Source organism: Alligator mississippiensis, chromosome 1, assembly GCF_030867095.1.
Source record: "Alligator mississippiensis isolate rAllMis1 chromosome 1, rAllMis1, whole genome shotgun sequence".
NCBI lineage: Eukaryota > Metazoa > Chordata > Crocodylia > Alligatoridae > Alligator > Alligator mississippiensis.
The window spans coordinates 474587006-474602365 of record NC_081824.1 but is presented as its reverse complement, the minus strand read 5'-3'; the positions used below and the strand labels follow the sequence as shown (position 1 = coordinate 474602365).

At 57.7% G+C, this 15360-nt stretch overlaps 1 long non-coding RNA gene and 1 other non-coding gene across 2 annotated transcripts in view; one reads left to right on the top strand and one right to left on the bottom strand.

Moving 5' to 3' along the window:
* The window catches only part of LOC132248755 (uncharacterized), a 54441-nt gene that overhangs the window by 16455 nt on the left and 22626 nt on the right, over positions 1–15360 (top strand). The window lies entirely within an intron of this gene.
* Positions 10825–11009, bottom strand: LOC132247848 (U2 spliceosomal RNA). Its single transcript, XR_009459273.1, has one exon. It is a non-coding gene; the product is annotated as a U2 spliceosomal RNA (small nuclear RNA).

The following is a 15360-nucleotide window of genomic DNA, read 5'->3' as shown; positions in this document are numbered from 1 at the left end:
CAACCATCGCTAGTTGTGTCATTGCATTGCTGCTGCGGCTGTTGCATTGGTTAGCAGCAGCCCCTGAACTGACAAGCTCCACACGTCTTCAAGGCTCCCAGGAGGCAGTTTCCGGACTGGCGTTATCACCGACCGTGCTGGGCATGGCTTATGGCGCTAGCAGTGCCGCGGTGCTTGCAGCGGGCATGCTGACAGCCTCTTATCCCACGGAGGGCTCCTGACGGTCTGTCCGTCTCCCTGGACGAAGCAGGGCCGGGCAGAAGCCACGCGCTGCGGTCCGGAGGAGAGCAGTGCCGGGGCAGGGTTCAAGTCAGGAGTTGTCATCACGCTGGGGCGTTCTCCGCCTTCCTGCCGAGAGCGTCTCGTCTCCGCTTCCTGTGCTCCAACAGCCAGCGCGGAGGCGAGAGAGGCAGGGAGGCGGTGAGGGGACGGGAACATGAGCAAGGCAGATGCCAGTGCTGTGGGCCCCATGGGGCGGTGTTGCCGAAGGGATTTTTCCCTGGGGCCGGAGGCTGCTTGTGACAGCCGAGGGAGCGGGGCTCTCGTCTGACGGTCGGGTGCGAGCACGCTGGAACGATTCAAACGAGGCAAAGCACAGGCTCTGCGCCCCAAACTGGAAAGGTGTCGCTGCATTCGAGTTGTTCTCGGATTGTTCCTGCGCAGCGTTGAAGCGTGTTCACGCTCGGTGACGAAGCTCGTTCACCCTGCGTGATGAAGTACGTTCACACGCAACAGCGAAGCACGTGGACACACAACGAAATGTGTGCACACAAACAGCGAAGCCTGTTCACGTGCAGCAGCGAGCGGTCTAACTGTTGTTAGGCGTGAGCTCGCTGAGAGCAACCGAGATGAAGCAGAGGAGAGGCCCCCACACGCCAAACTGGAAAGGTTTTGCTCTGGTTCAATCCTCAGCTCGTTCACAGGCAGCAGTTAACGCGTGTTCACGCTCAATGATGAGGCGTGTTCAAATGCAATTAGGTGCGTTCACACTCAGCGATTTAAGAGCGTTGAAACGCGTTTACACGCAGCGTTTAAGCACATTCGCATAGACGTGTGACGCGCCTTCCCTTCCTCCTCAGGGATTAGAGCTTACTAGCAGCTGCCCCTTTGAACCCTGCCCCTGGGGAAGGACTCCCAGCGTGCCTGTGTGCCGCTAAGAGCGCTGTCGCTGGGAGCAGGGCCCCGCTGGACTGGAGAGGGTTGATGTGAGACGCTGCCATCTTGGGGCTGAGGCTTCCTTGCAAATCTGGCGCCTCTGTCTCTGGTTGGCAGCCAGCGAGAGATGGGGCAGTGAATCTGGGCATGCCTCTGGACTGCCTGGGTGGGCAGGGGCACCGCGGTGCCTTGCACTCGCTGGGCAGGAGACGTTGCGGGAGGGGTGTCGTGCAGGCTCACGGGGCCAGAGGATGCTGGGGATGGCTGCGGTACATGGCGTGCGCCTGGAAGGGGCCTGCGGTGGCACGCTCCAGTCCTTCCCCCGATGCCCGGTGGGTGCGGTGTGCGGGTGGTGGAGGTTGTTGTTCTCCCCCCGCAAGCTGTGAGCGTGTGTTGCTGAATCCTGTTGCTAATAAAGATGAAGCTGTTTGCCGTCCCACCAGTCGCTCTGCTGAACGCTGACTCGAGGACAGAAGCCCAGGGGCGTGGAGGTCTGAGTGAGTACCCCGTCCCAGGGACCCCGTGGCCAAGGCCAACACTGTATGGTGTCAGAAGTGACCTGTCGGAGTAGGCAGACCAAAGGCTCTCTACAGAAGCAAGCTTGCATACAGTTGAGCAGAAGGAAAGCTGCCATAGCACTTTGCAAAAGCAAAGCAAACCACTGGTGCAGTTTGCTCCACAGGAGGGCCATCAAGCTGCAAAGGGCAAAGTTTGCAAACGATGCGGAAGCACACGCAAGCCTAGATCCTGCCCAGCTTTTGGAGAAACCTGTTACAAATGCTCTGGAGCAAACCACTTTGCAGAAATGTGCAAATCAAAGGGAGAGGCTCCAAAATCTGCAAAAGGAGTCAGTACTCTCTATATGGGCGCAGTGTCTGCCAAGCAGCACTCACCCACCGTTGATAAGCAGAGTGCCTGGTATAGCGCAGGTATAGCACAGGAGTTTTGATACGTTACAGTCTGCCTGGCCACTGACTCCCCAGCCCAGCCCAGCCCCTGGCTTCTTGACTTTTCATCCCATCCAGGAAGAGCACACACCAAGTGCTGAAACCTCCTTAGCCTGACGAAGGGTTTTTGAACCTGAAAGCTTGCTTAATAACTATTCTCCAACTATTTGGGTTGGTCTAATACAAGATATCAAATTCACCCAAGGAACCTTGTCTGCTTATGTCCTTAGACCAGCACGGCTACAACCTACTCCCCTGGTATAGCCCAGTGATGACCGCTGGCTTGCCAGCTTGTTTGAAGTTAGATACTGGAGCAGAGGCAAACGCTATTCCAGTAGCTGTAGCAAAGGCTTTGCAGGGAAAACTGCAAGGCTCAAACTCATGTTACATTAGTCGCATTTGGCGGTGCACGCATGAAACCAAAAGGTGCAGGCACTGCAGGCTGCAAATCTGGTGCTAATGAATCTGATGTACCTTTCTACCTAACCGACAATAGTGACACACCAAGACCTGGTAGGGTGGCATGCACCACGTCAGACCTCATCAGACGAGTCCACGGAATGGCCCCGACAATACCCGCAACCAAGGCGGACCTTCTCAAACTATGTCCGGACGTTTTCGAAGGGGTGGGCCAATTTCCCGGTACCTACCACATCTGTGTCGACCCGGCAGTACCACCAGCGGTGCACGGGTGTAGATCAATTCCCTGTGCAACCCGAGGCACGTAGAAGACTGCCCTCAAAATGCTGGAAGCTGTGAGGGTCCTTACGAAGGTGACTAAGCCCACGCACCCTGGGTCAATAGCCTTGTGATGGCACAAAAGAAGGGTGGTTCGCTACCGCTTGGTTTATACCCGCAAGACCTCAACGAGGTAGTATCGAGGCAGCACTGTTCTATTCCCGCTGTAGAGGATGTGCAAAAGAGCTCGTCAGGTAAAAAGCTGTTCACCGTTCTTGATGAAGAGGACGTCTACGGGCAAGTCAAACCGGACAAGGAATCAGCCGAGCTGCGTACCACTTCAGTCGCCTTCCCTTTGGTGTCGAGTCGCCTAGCGAAGTATTCCCACAGAAGAACCGCGAGTGCTTTTGGGGACGTTCCAGGAATCCACATGGTCGCAGATGAACCGCGTTCCTATGTGGTAAAAACTCCCAGCAGTAATGTCTACAGGAGAAACAGAAGACACTTAAGGAAAGATCAGTCCTCAGTAGCAGCAGCAGAACAAGTTGACGCGCCCCAGGAGACGGCAGCAGAACAAGCGTCGGAAGTAAAACCAGATCACCAAGAGCAAGAGTTTCGTTACGTTTCAGAGGATCCACCAGTACCCATGGAGACACCTGATGGCACCACGGAAACTAAGAGCGAATGGGAGGTGAGGTTGCCTGTGAAGTACAAGGATTATGTAATGGGATCCAGACCCCTTTGGTGAGCCAAGTGCTAGCAACCTCTAGCTCCGCGGTCCTGAAATGTTCCCAGTTAAAGTAGCCGCTGAGGGACTTTCAACTACGGGAGAGGGAGCTCCCAGAGTGCAGAAGGGGGATGCGGTCCACAGCGTGTGCCTGGAAGGGGCCTGTGGTGGCACGCTCCAGTCCTTCCCCCCGATGCCCAGTAGGTGCAGTGTGCGGGTGGTGGGTTGTTGTTGTTCTCCCCGCAAGCTGTGAGCGCGTGCATTGCTGAATCTTGTTCCTAATAAAGATAAAGCTGTCTCCCATCCCACCCGTCTGTGCTGAACGCTGGCTCAAGGACAGAAGCCCAGGGGCATGGAGGTCTGGGTGAGTACCCCGTCCCAGGAGCCCGGTGGCCACGGGCAAAGACTATAACGGCTGTGAGTGAAACAGACTCCTTGCAGACGAAGTAAATCAAAGGCACGTGAGCTTTTGTAAGCTAGCTCACTTCATCAGCAGGGATCCAGGTTTTCTCCAATTATAAAAAAATCCCCAGTTTTTATATTTTTATATATAGAGGGAGAGAGAGAGGGAGAGAGAGAGAGAGAGAGAGAGAGAGTGAGTGGGGTTTCATTTTAAACATAATGGGAAAATGTGGATTCAAGGTTAGTGTTTTTTTAACTGAAAATTGGGGAATTGTTTTTCATCAGAGGCCCTGTTCATCGGCTGGTCAGACGGGAGTGCCGGAAGCAGCACTTCTGTCTCGAGTGGTGATGAGAATGGGAGGGGAGGAAAAAGCAGGTGCCGGCAGGGCCTGCGGTACCCTGCAGGTGTCAGTCAGCGGGGCTCGCGGCCCCCCTTTCTTTGTCCTTCCCCTTCCCTCCCCTTTGGTATTCCAGTCCCTGCTTTCGGTTTAGCATCATTGCTTCCTCCAGCTGCATCTCAGCATCCGAGGAAGCAAGCTGCTGCTTGCGAAAGCTGATGCATCCCTGGTTTAGTGACTCTAGGAAGGGCAGATCCGCACTGCAAATCTTCCCTGAATCCAGGCTAGCGCGGCCAGTTCCTCTCCCTGCTCGGATCCTTAAAGGAGCAGGCCGAAGCCAGGCCCTTAGGTCTGCAGGCCAGAGTGAAACCTGATGCCACGGCATATCAGAGTACGGTGGATGCTCATACTCTGGTTACCTGACGAAGCTGCGCCTTAGAAATGGTTGCTGTTGATTACTTAATATGTGCATTGTGTTTTTAAAAGACTTTCAGAAACGTATTGCGTTTTCCAGCAGGGCTGTCCAGTTGTTCAGAAGCACCTCTTACACCTCATCTCCGCAGACCTCGTACTTTTATTTATACCATAGGCTTTTTGTAGCTTTTTTGGTTTTTTCCCTATTTCTGAATTGGGCCTTGACTTTTGGGGAGACCAGATTTTTCTGTCACGATTTGTGCTCAGCAGATAAGAGGGTGGTCAGCGCTTCTCTATAGGATACAGGAAAGTGCGACTTTTTTGAACGTATAACAAGGTGTTCGCTTTGACGTCACGCAGTATTAATATTACCAGCCCCGCAATACTATACTGGCAACTATAGGCCAGTCAGTCTCACCTCCATCCTCGGCAAAGTCTTTGCAAAAATTATCAAGGCTCACATTTGCGAGAGCCCGACAGGACAAATTCTGCTGAGGGGAAACCAGCACGGGTTCATGGCAAGCAGATCGTGCCTGACTAATCTAGTCTCTTTTTATGACCAGGTTACAAAACACCTGGACGCAGGAGCAGGGGTTGACGTCGTTTACTTAGACTTCAGGAAGGCCTTCGATACGGTATCCCACCCCATACTGGTGAACAAGTTAAGAGGCTGTGACTTGGATGACTGCATGGTCCGGTGGGTGGCGGGTTGGCTAGAGGGTTGCACCCAGAGAGTCGTGGTGGATGGGTCGGTTTCGACCTGGAAGGGTGTGGGCAGTGGGGTCCCGCAGGGCTCGGTCCTAGGACCGATACTCTTTAACCTCTTCATCAGCGACTTGGACGAGGGAGTGAAGTGTACTCTGTCCAAGTTTGCAGATGACACAAAGCTCTGGGGAGAAGTGGACATGCCGGAGGGCAGGGAACAGCTGCAGGCAGACCTGGACAGGCTGGACAAATGGACAGAAAACAACAGGATGCAGTTCAACAAGGAGAAATGCAAAATGCTGCACCTAGGGAGGAAAAATGTCCAGCACACCTACAGCCTAGGGAATGACCTGCTGGGTGGCATGGAAGCAGAAAGGGATCTCGGAGTCCTAGTGGACTCCAAGATGAACATGAGCCGGCAGTCTGACGAAGCCATCAGAAAAGCTAACGGCACTTTATCGTGCATCAGCAGATGCATGACGAGCAGATCCAAGGAGGTGATACTTCCCCTCTATCGGGCGCTGGTCAGACCGCAGTTGGAGTACTGCGTGCAGTTTTGGGCGCCGGACTTCAAGAGGGATGCGGATAACCTGGAGAGGGTCCAGAGAAGGGCCACTCGTATGGTTAAGGGCCTGCAGGCCAAGCCCTATGAGGGGAGACTAGAGAACCTGGACCTTTTCAGCCTCCGCAAGAGAAGGTTGAGAGGTGACCTTGCGGCTGCCTATAAGGTCATCACGGGGGCACAGAAGGGAATTGGTGAGGCTTTACTCACCAAGGCGCCCCCGGGGGTTACAAGAAACAATGGCCACAAGCTAGCAGAGAGCAGATTTAGACTGCACATTAGAAAGAACTTCTTCACAGTTCGAGTGGCCAAGGTCTGGAACGGGCTCCCAAGGGAGGTGGTGCTCTCCCCTACCCTGGGGGTCTTCAAGAAGAGGTTGGATATGCATCTAGCTGGGGTCATCTAGACCCAGCACTCTTTCCTGCCTGTGCAGGGGGTCGGACTTGATGATCTATTGAGGTCCCTTGCGACCCTAACTTCTATGAATCTGTGAATTGTTGTTATTTTTGTTGCTGTGGTTGTGACGTTTGCTGGCAGGTCCTGAACTGGCGAGTTCCGTGAACCTTCGAGGCCCCCAAAAGTCAGTTTCTGAACTGGTGTTATCGCTGACAGCGCTGGGCATTTCATGGGCCCTGCTTACCGTGCAGGCAGTGCCGCGGTATTTGCAGCATACAGGGAGACTGACAGCCTCCCATCCCGTTGAAGACTTCTGACTGTCAGTTCCAGCTGTGTATTTAACGCGCACTGCGTTGACACCGCCTTCCAGTAAGCGCAGGGTCCCTGGGTGGGGTCGGTCCCCTGCTCGTGTCGCGCGTGCTCCTGGAGGAAGTAGGGCCGGGCAGAGGAGAGGGCAGGCGGCCAGAGGCACGTCCCCTCGCCAGGGGAGGGTTCAAGTCAGGATGTCGTCATCACGTTGGGGCGTTGCACTGCCTTCACGCAGATCCTGCGTGTCTCTGTCTCTGTCTCGGTCTCGGTCTCGTCTCCTCTCCTCACGCAGCCAGCCAGGAGGCGAGAGGCAAGGAAGCGTTGAGGGGGCAGGAATCCTTGGGATACACGAGCGAGGGAGACGCCAGTGCTGACGGCGGTGTTGCGAGAGGGATTTCTCCCCAGGTTGCTGGGCCCAGAGGCTGCTCGTGACAGCCGAGAGGAAAGGGGCCTTTTCCAAAGGGGAACAGCAGCTCCGTTGGGACGGCGGGGTGCGAGCACGCTGAGAACGCCTCAAATGATGCAAAGCGCCTCAAATGAGGCTCCGCGCCCCAAGCTGGAAAGGAGCTGCCACTTTCAAGTCAATCTCGGCTCGTGCCTGCACAGCCGTTAAGCGTGTTCGCTCAGCGTTCGCTCTGTGCGATTAAGTGCATTTTCACGCAACAGGGATGTCCACTTACACACAATTAAGCGTGTGCACAGAAACAGTGAAGCGCAATCACATGCAAGCCTGTTCTAGTTGTTAGCTGTGAGCTAGCTGAGAACAACTAAGACGAAGCAAAGGAGAGGCGCCGCAGCCGAAACCGGAAAGGAAGATTTTGCTCTGTTTCAGTCGTCCACAGCTCCTTCACAGGCAACAATTAAGGGTATTCCTGTTCCACTACCGGTGGGTGGGTTCGCGCTCAGTGATTAACAGGTGTTCAATCACAACTGCAGACACTCACACTCTCACAGGCAACAATTAAGGGTGTTCCTGTTCCACTACCGGTGGGTGGGTTCGCACTCAGTGATTAACGGGTGTTCAAGCACAACTGAAGCACAATCACACTCTCACAGGCAACAATTAAGGGTGTTCCTGTTCCACTACCAGTGGGTGGGTTTGCGCTCAGTGATTAACGGGGGTTCAATCACAACTGCAGATACTCACACTCTCACAGGCAACAATTAAGGGTGTTCCCGTTCAAATACCGGTGGGTGGGCTCACACTCAGTGATTAACGGGTGTTCAAGCACAACTGAAGCACAATCACAGCCTCACAGGCAACAATTAAGGGTGTTCCCGTTCAAATACCAGTGGTTGGGCTCACACTCAGTGATTAACGGGTGTTCAAGCACAACTGAAGCACAATCACAGCCTCACAGGCAACAATTAAGGGTGTTCCCGTTCAAATACCAGTGGTTGGGCTCACACTCAGTGATTAATGGGTGTTCAAGCACAACTGAAGCACAATCACACTCTCACAGGCAACAATTGAGGGTGTTTCTGTTCAAATACAACTGGGTGGGTTCACACTCAGTGATTAACGGGTGTTCAAGCACAACTGAAGCACAATCACAGTCTCACAGGCAACAATTAAGGGTGTTCCCCTTCAAATACCGGTGGGTGGGCTCACATTGAGTGATTAACGGGTGTTCAAGCACAACTGCAAACATTCACACTCTCACAGGCAACAATTAAGGGTGTTCCCGTTCAAATACCGGTGCGTGGGCTCACACTCAGTGATTAACGGGTGTTCAAGCACAACTGAAGCACAGTCACACTCTCACAGGCAACAGTTAAGGGTGTTCCTGTTCAAATACAACTGGGTGGGCTCACACTCAGTGATTAACAGTGTTCAAGCACAACTGAAGTACATTCCCACTCTGCCACTAAGCACGGTGGCACCGACCAGTGACCTTTGCCCGGGTCGTCCGTGGGGGAATCCGCTGTCGGGGGGGTTCGGGGCTCCTCCACCAGCGTGGGCAGACCCTCGGGGGAGGCATCCAAGGGACCGCTGGGGTCCTGGGGTCATTGCCATTCAGGGCCCGCTGTCGTCACCAAGGGGCCGTGAGGGTCCAGAGGGGTCTGTTATCACTCGGGGTGCTCCGCTGTCGTCCAGGGGGTCCTCTGCCGGGGAGGCGGGTGTCATCAGGCGGGGTTCCGGGCTCCGAGAGTCTCTCTGCCTCCGGGGGTTGGTCGATTGTCGGGGTCCCGACATCGTGGGGGGTGCGTCAGGGTTCGTCGCCGTCTCGGGTTCACTGGTCCCCCCTCCTGGGAGGGTCCTCCGAGATCCGTAGTCGGCGGTCCACCCTAACTGGGGTCTCCTGACGTGCCTCAAACGTTCTTGCCAGTGGATCGGGGCGTCCTTGGGACCTGGGGGTGTTGACCCACGTTCCGTCCTCTGAGCCCTGGCGTTCGGCTAGTCCGACTGCGGGGGGACCCAAGGTCTTCGGCTACTAGCCCAAGCCGGGGTTTTCACGTTATCGGGTCCGGCGAACCGTGAGACCCTTCGGCTACTCACCTGAGCGGCACGGATGCTTGTGCAACCGGCGCTCGTTCGGAAGTACTGGCGGCACCGCCTTCCCTAGCCCGTCATGACTGACGAGACCCCTTGCTGCAGCGGAGGAAGGAAAAGCAAGCTGCTACTCAGCTCACTTTTTGCTGCCGTTATTCCGGCAGTCTGCCGGCCTGGGTTGGCGCTGGTCCTGGAGAAAGTGCAATAGCAGGCCAAGCGCGGGGGAAAAAAGAAGCGGTTCTCCGTGTTTTCAGCGATTAAACAGGGTGTCTTGCCCTTTTTTAAAGGAGCGACGTGTTGGAAGGAGCAGCGTGTCTGAAGTCCGCCTGCCCGCTGGACTGCCGAGGGCCCTGCGCAGCACAAGCCCCACCCCCCAAGCAGCTCCCTGGGAAACGGTGAGTTCTGCTTTTTGACACAGAGGTGCGCCGCTCCTGGAGGCGCTGCGATAGCAGGAGCTTCAGTTGTGGTTGAACGCCCTTAATCACCGAGTGGGAACCCCGCTAATTGTACCTGAACAGGAGCACTACAACACAGACACGCTGCTCCTTCAGAAGCCGCTTGCCCTGTTTGCCCTGAAGCTGCTGGCCTGGCCTGGCCTGGCCTGGCCTGGCCTGCTGCGCGAACGAGCCGAGACCGGTCCCACTACGGCCAGACGTGGCCCATTTTAACACGCCTTCCAAAAGACAGAACTCGCCGTCACGTGCTGTGCAGGGCCCTCGGCAGTGCAGCGTGCAGGCGCGCTTCAGACACGCTGCTCCTTTAAAAAAGGGCCAGACACCCCGTGGAAGACTGCCTGCGCCTGCGCCTGCTCCAGGGGAGCAACAAAAAGCCTGCGCTGGCAGGCAGTCTTTCAAACACCCTAAATTGTTGCCTGTGAAGGAGTCGAGGACAATTTAAATGGAGCCAAGCCTTTTTAATTCTGGGTGTGGAGCCTCTCAGTTGTTCACAGCTAGTTCACACCCAACCACGAGAACAATGCTTTTGCGTATGGCCACCAGCCACGAGGCGCCAGGCAAGCTGTTGTAGGGGGCAGTCTTGAATATGAGCCTTTGACCAGCAGACGGGGTTTGTGCGTCTCTCCTGCCCACGGGGGGCGCTCCTCCCACCGCACCGTCCATCTCCCCCTGCTCCAAGGCCACGCGACGACAAAATGATGCATGCGCTCACCACGTAGTTGGTGTGTAGCGCATCGTGCTCCAGAAGCCTCGTCTTGGTGTTGTGGCGGCCTCTGGCTCTTCCCAGGCCTTCCAGCTTTCAGTTCTGGCTCGCATCTGACCTCTGAGACATACTGTACCGTACCGTACCGTACCGTACCGTACCGCCTGTGTTCAGTTTGGTTCGTTTTGCTTCATAACAGTGTGACGACAACATCCATGGCTTTCTGGCATCCTAAAGCCCACAATTTCTGCTGCGACAGAGGATTTCCGCTGTAACAGAGCTGTTCGCAGGGGGTCACCAAGCAGGCTGCCCCTGACAACCCCCTCAGCTGCACGCTGCTGACCGCGCTCTCCATGCAGGTGCAGGCAGAGGGACCGCTTTCCTCCGGGCAGCCAGCCACCCCGCCATCTTGAAGGCTTCAGGCGAGTAGTAGCCTGCCTGCCAGACTGCCGGGGGTCCCTGCCTGGCACCAGCCCCCTCCAGATGTCTCTGAAGAAGCGACGAGATCTACTTTTTGACAGCAGCAAGTTCTCCCCGAGGGGAGGTGTACCGTTCCTGGAGGCACTGTAATACCAGACCCATGCGTGGAGTGGATGGAGCAAGCTCCGACTCCATCTCCCAGTTCCAAAAATCCATTTAATATAAAGTCCTCACATCGAGGACATATCAGATATTAAACTGATACGAACAGATTGACTTTTATTAGTAGATGGTAAGGATGGATCCAAAAAAAGAAGACAAAGCCGATAGGGAAATACAGAACGCCCGGGCGAGGGACTAACAATAAAAAGGATGGGCGTGAGGTTGGGAACGCAACTAGGTTACATGCGATACAAAGTTAGCCAACTAAGCCCGGGGGTGAGGGGAGAGGGGAGTGGGGATGGGGAGGGAGGGGGGGGTTTTGCGACGCTGAGAGAGAAAGAGGATAGAAACACACATACCCGTGACAATGGTCCGCAATGGTGGGAGAAGTGGTCCGAAGATGAATTGTCTCAGTCTAGATATAGTCTATCGCGGGGGTCCTCTTCGGGTGGCGCTGGGTCGTCGTCCGTTGTTGATGAGTCCTCTTGAAGCGAAGGTCCGTCTGTTGCAGAGGGGGGCGGTTCAGGCGGTCCCCTCTCGGTCCGGTCCCCTCTGGGTCAGGTCACCGGCGTAATTGTTGCGGACGGCGTCCTTCAGGAACCTGTCCAGGAAGGTCCTCGTGCGAGGTGTCACGGTCACGGAGTCGGCGTGCGGGGCTGGCTGCAGGGAGACTGCCAGCTCCCGGCGCTCCTCGGTCCAAGTCCAGGCGCAGCCGATGCGCTTCCCGAGGCGGCGCGTGGTGTTGCGGGCTCGGCTCCACAGCGAGGCAAAGTCCCCGCCGTCTCGGCCGAACTCGCCCTCCAGCGAGCCGCTCAGGAAGGTGGCCAAGTCACGTCCGGTGGGTTGCCTCCCGATCCTCTTGCGGGCGGTCTCCTCCAGGGCGCTGGCGGCGATGATACTTACCGTCGCGTCCGGGCAGGTCAGGAGGCGGAAGGCGTGGGTGACCACGGCAATGTCGCCGAGGTCTCCCATGCGGGGCATGTTGGCACCCCCCTGCCGGTAGGGGATGTGCAGGACCTCGTTGCTGGCCCTCAGCGGTAGGTGCAGCCACTTTTTGAGCAGCCGTCGGATCTCGGTGTCCGCCTTCTTGAGTGGGGTCTTGCGGACCGCCGAGCCTCTCAGGACGAATGCGACGCGGGGGATGAGGAAAGTGTTCACCGCGTCGATCTGCCAGGGGGCCAGCAGGGACGAGTCCAGTTTGCGTGCGTCCTGCACGATGCCGTTGATGGTTTCCTCCGGCGTCTGCCTGGCCCGGTGGCCGGTGGGCGTCCCCAGGTGGCAGTAGGCCTCTCAGTCACGCAGGTGCTGTATCGCCTGGCCCTGGATCGTGAGGGTGGAGTCCAGGACGCGGCTCTTCTGCTTCCCGTCAACGTTCAGGGAAGCGCACTTGGCGACGTTAAAATGCAGGCCCATCCACCTGGCCGCCTCGGACGTCACGTCCAGGATCTGCTGCAGCTGGGTGGCGTCGGGGGCGAGGAGCACGAGGTCGTCGGCGTAGGCCAGGACACTCAGCTTCTCGCCGTAGAGGTCGAGCCCGCCGGGGCCGCCTGCCACGGCTCGGAGTGGTTCCATGGCCAGGTTGAAGATGATGGGGCTGAGGGGGCAGCCCTGTCTCACTCCCGACCGGATGGGGATCTCTGCGGTCTCCCCGTCGGTGGCGCGGACGGTTGTGGTGCAGCCGTGGTAGAGTTCGCGCACCAGGTTGGTAACGCCGTCCGGCAGGCCCAGCTTGCGGAGGGTGTCGAAGATGTGGCGGTGGGGCATGGACCCGAAGGCGTTGGAAATGTCCAGCCACGCCACCGCGCACTGCTTCCTGGTCCTCCGGGCGTTGTCCAGGGCCATCTGGAGGGTGAAATTGTGCTCGTAGCAGCCCTCCGTGGACATGAAGCCCTTCTGGCTTCGGCTGACGGCTCCGTCGGTCACCGCCCAGTCGGCGATGCGGCCCGCCAGGCAGCCGGCGTAGAGTTTCGCGACGGTGGAGCACAGGGCGATGGGTCTCCAGTTGCCCGGGTCGTTTGGGTCTCCCTTCTTGTGGATGAGGACCGTCATGGCCCTCTTCCAGGCGGCGGGCGTGCGCCGGAACTCTCTGCACCTGTTGAAGAGAACAGAAAGAACAAGGCAGCCCGGGTCACGTTTTTTAAGGAGACCGTACCTGATCCCGTCCTTGCCGGGGGCGGTGTCCCTGGTCCTCTTTAGGCGGGCTTCCACCTCCTGCGGCGTGAAGGCATCCTCGAACCCCTCTGCCGGGGGCACGGGGGTCAGCGCTTCGACGGTCGCAGGGCGTGGGGTGGCGGCATCCGTTGGAGGGTTGAAGACCCTGCTGAAATATCTGAAAAGAGCCTCCCGGGGGACCTGGCAGAAGGCCGAGGGTCCCTCCAGGATCTCTCTCACCGCCTTGGGACGGTTGGCCCGGTACAGCTTCTGGATCCGGGAGGCTGCCGCTGGGTCGTAGCGCTGGCGCCTGGGTCGCCTCTGCGGTTGGGGCCTGTGGTCTCGTCGCGTCGCCGGTCTGTTGTTGTTTCCTCGGGGTTGGCCGGGCCGGGCGGCCGCCGAGAGCTCCTGTGTGAGCCGGGCCACCGAGGCCTCGAAAGCCTCGAAGGTGGTGGCCTGGGAGAGCTCCTCCAGCCAGAGGGTCTGCCATGGAGAGGGCATCCTCTGCTGTGGGGAGGGCTCCGCACTGGGAGATTCCGGCACGCTCGGGGGCCAGAGGGCACCCAGCGGCTCGGTTCCTCCCGGCGGCTCCGGAATCCTCGGCGGGGCGGGGGCCTCGGGTGGCCCCGGGGGTCCTGGTGGAGGGCTGTCCGGTCGGGGTGTCGCGTTCGGTCGGGGGTCCCTGGGCAGAGGCCTGCACGGTGGCGTCGTTGGGGCAGGTCTCTCCGTAGGGTGGTCCTCGGAGGTCTGGTCCGGTGGGGTTGTCGGTGGAGTGGCCGGTCTAGCGGGTCTCCGCGCCGCGGCCTGGGTGCGCCGGGCCGGGGCGGCGGACCTCACCAGCGTGCCGGGTCTCCTCTCTGCTCCGTGGCCTTGGCATACCTTCTGGTGATTCTTGAGGAGCTTCAAGGCCTCGTATTCGGTGCCGCAGAGGGAGCAGTAAAAAGCTAGGCGCAGCTGGTGGAAGCGCCGTAGGTGCTTGTTCATGTCGCCGTGCGACCTGTACTGTCTCGGCGGGTGGCAGGTCGGGCAGAACAGCTTGTCCGGAAGAGGGAAGGGGAGGAACGTGAGCGCCGTCACGTCTGCTCCTTCCCCTGGGTCGTCCGTGGGGGGGTCCGGTGTCGGGGGGGTTCGGGGCTCCTCCACCAGCGTGGGGAGACCCTCGGGGGGGCATCCTCGGGGCCCCCGGGGTCCGGGGGTCGTCGCCGTTCAGGGCCCGCCGTCGTCACCGAGGCGCCGTGGGGGTCCGGAGGGCTCCGCTGTCGCTCGGGATGTTCCGTCGTTGTCCGGGGGGCGTCCTCGGGCTCCGGGGTCCTCCGCCGGGAGGCGGCTCTCGTCAGCCGGGGTTCCGGGCTTTGAGGGTCTCTCTGCCTCCGGGGTTCGATCGATGGTCGGGGGTCCGCCGCCGCCTGTCGGGGTCCCGACATCGTGGGGGGGGGGGTGCGTCGGGGTTCTTCGCCGGCTCGGGTTTGCTGGTCTACCCTCCTGGGAGGGTCCTCCGGGATCCGCAGTCGCCGTTCCGCCCTAGCTGGGGTCTCCGTGCCTCGAGCGTTCTCGTCAGTGGATCAGGGCGTCCTTGAGACCTGGGGGTGTTGCTCCACGTTCCGTCCTCCGAACCCTGGCGTTCGCCTACCGACCGAGGGGGACCCAAGGTCTTCGGCTACTAGCCCGAGCTGGGGTTTTCGCTTTATCGGGGTCCGGCGAGCCAGAACACCCTTTGGCTACTAACCTGGGAAGCACGGTCGCTTGCGCAACCGGATACCCTTTCGGACGTACTGGCGGCACCGCCTTCTCTAGCCCGTCATGACTGACGAGAACCCTCGCTGCAGCAGGAGAAAGGAAAGCAAGCTGCTAGTCAACTCACTTTTTGTCTCTACAGTTCCGGCAGTCTGCCGGACTGGGTTGGCGCCGGTCCTGGAAATAGTGCAATACCAGGCCGGGCGCGGGGCGAAAGTAAGTGTTTCTCCGTCTTTTTTCAGCGATTAAACTGATAAGAACAGATTTTTTTTTTTTGATTTTTTTTTAATATCAAAATGTTTAATCGTCTCTCTACGCCATCTCCTTTTGACAATATTTCACAGAAAAACAATATCATACATAACACAATCGTAGGGGACACCCGTCCCCTTTCCAATCACAATTTCTCCACCGTTGTATCACTGAATCCTTTTTATACATAACCATTAATTCACTCCATGACAATACATTTTTGCTCTTTTCTCATACAGGTTCTTGGGACACTTCAAACATTTACAATACATTTCCACATTGTACACAGTCTTTTCACATAGTCTTGTATTTTCCTCCATTTTATTTGCATTTAACTTGTTTCCATCGTTCTTTAT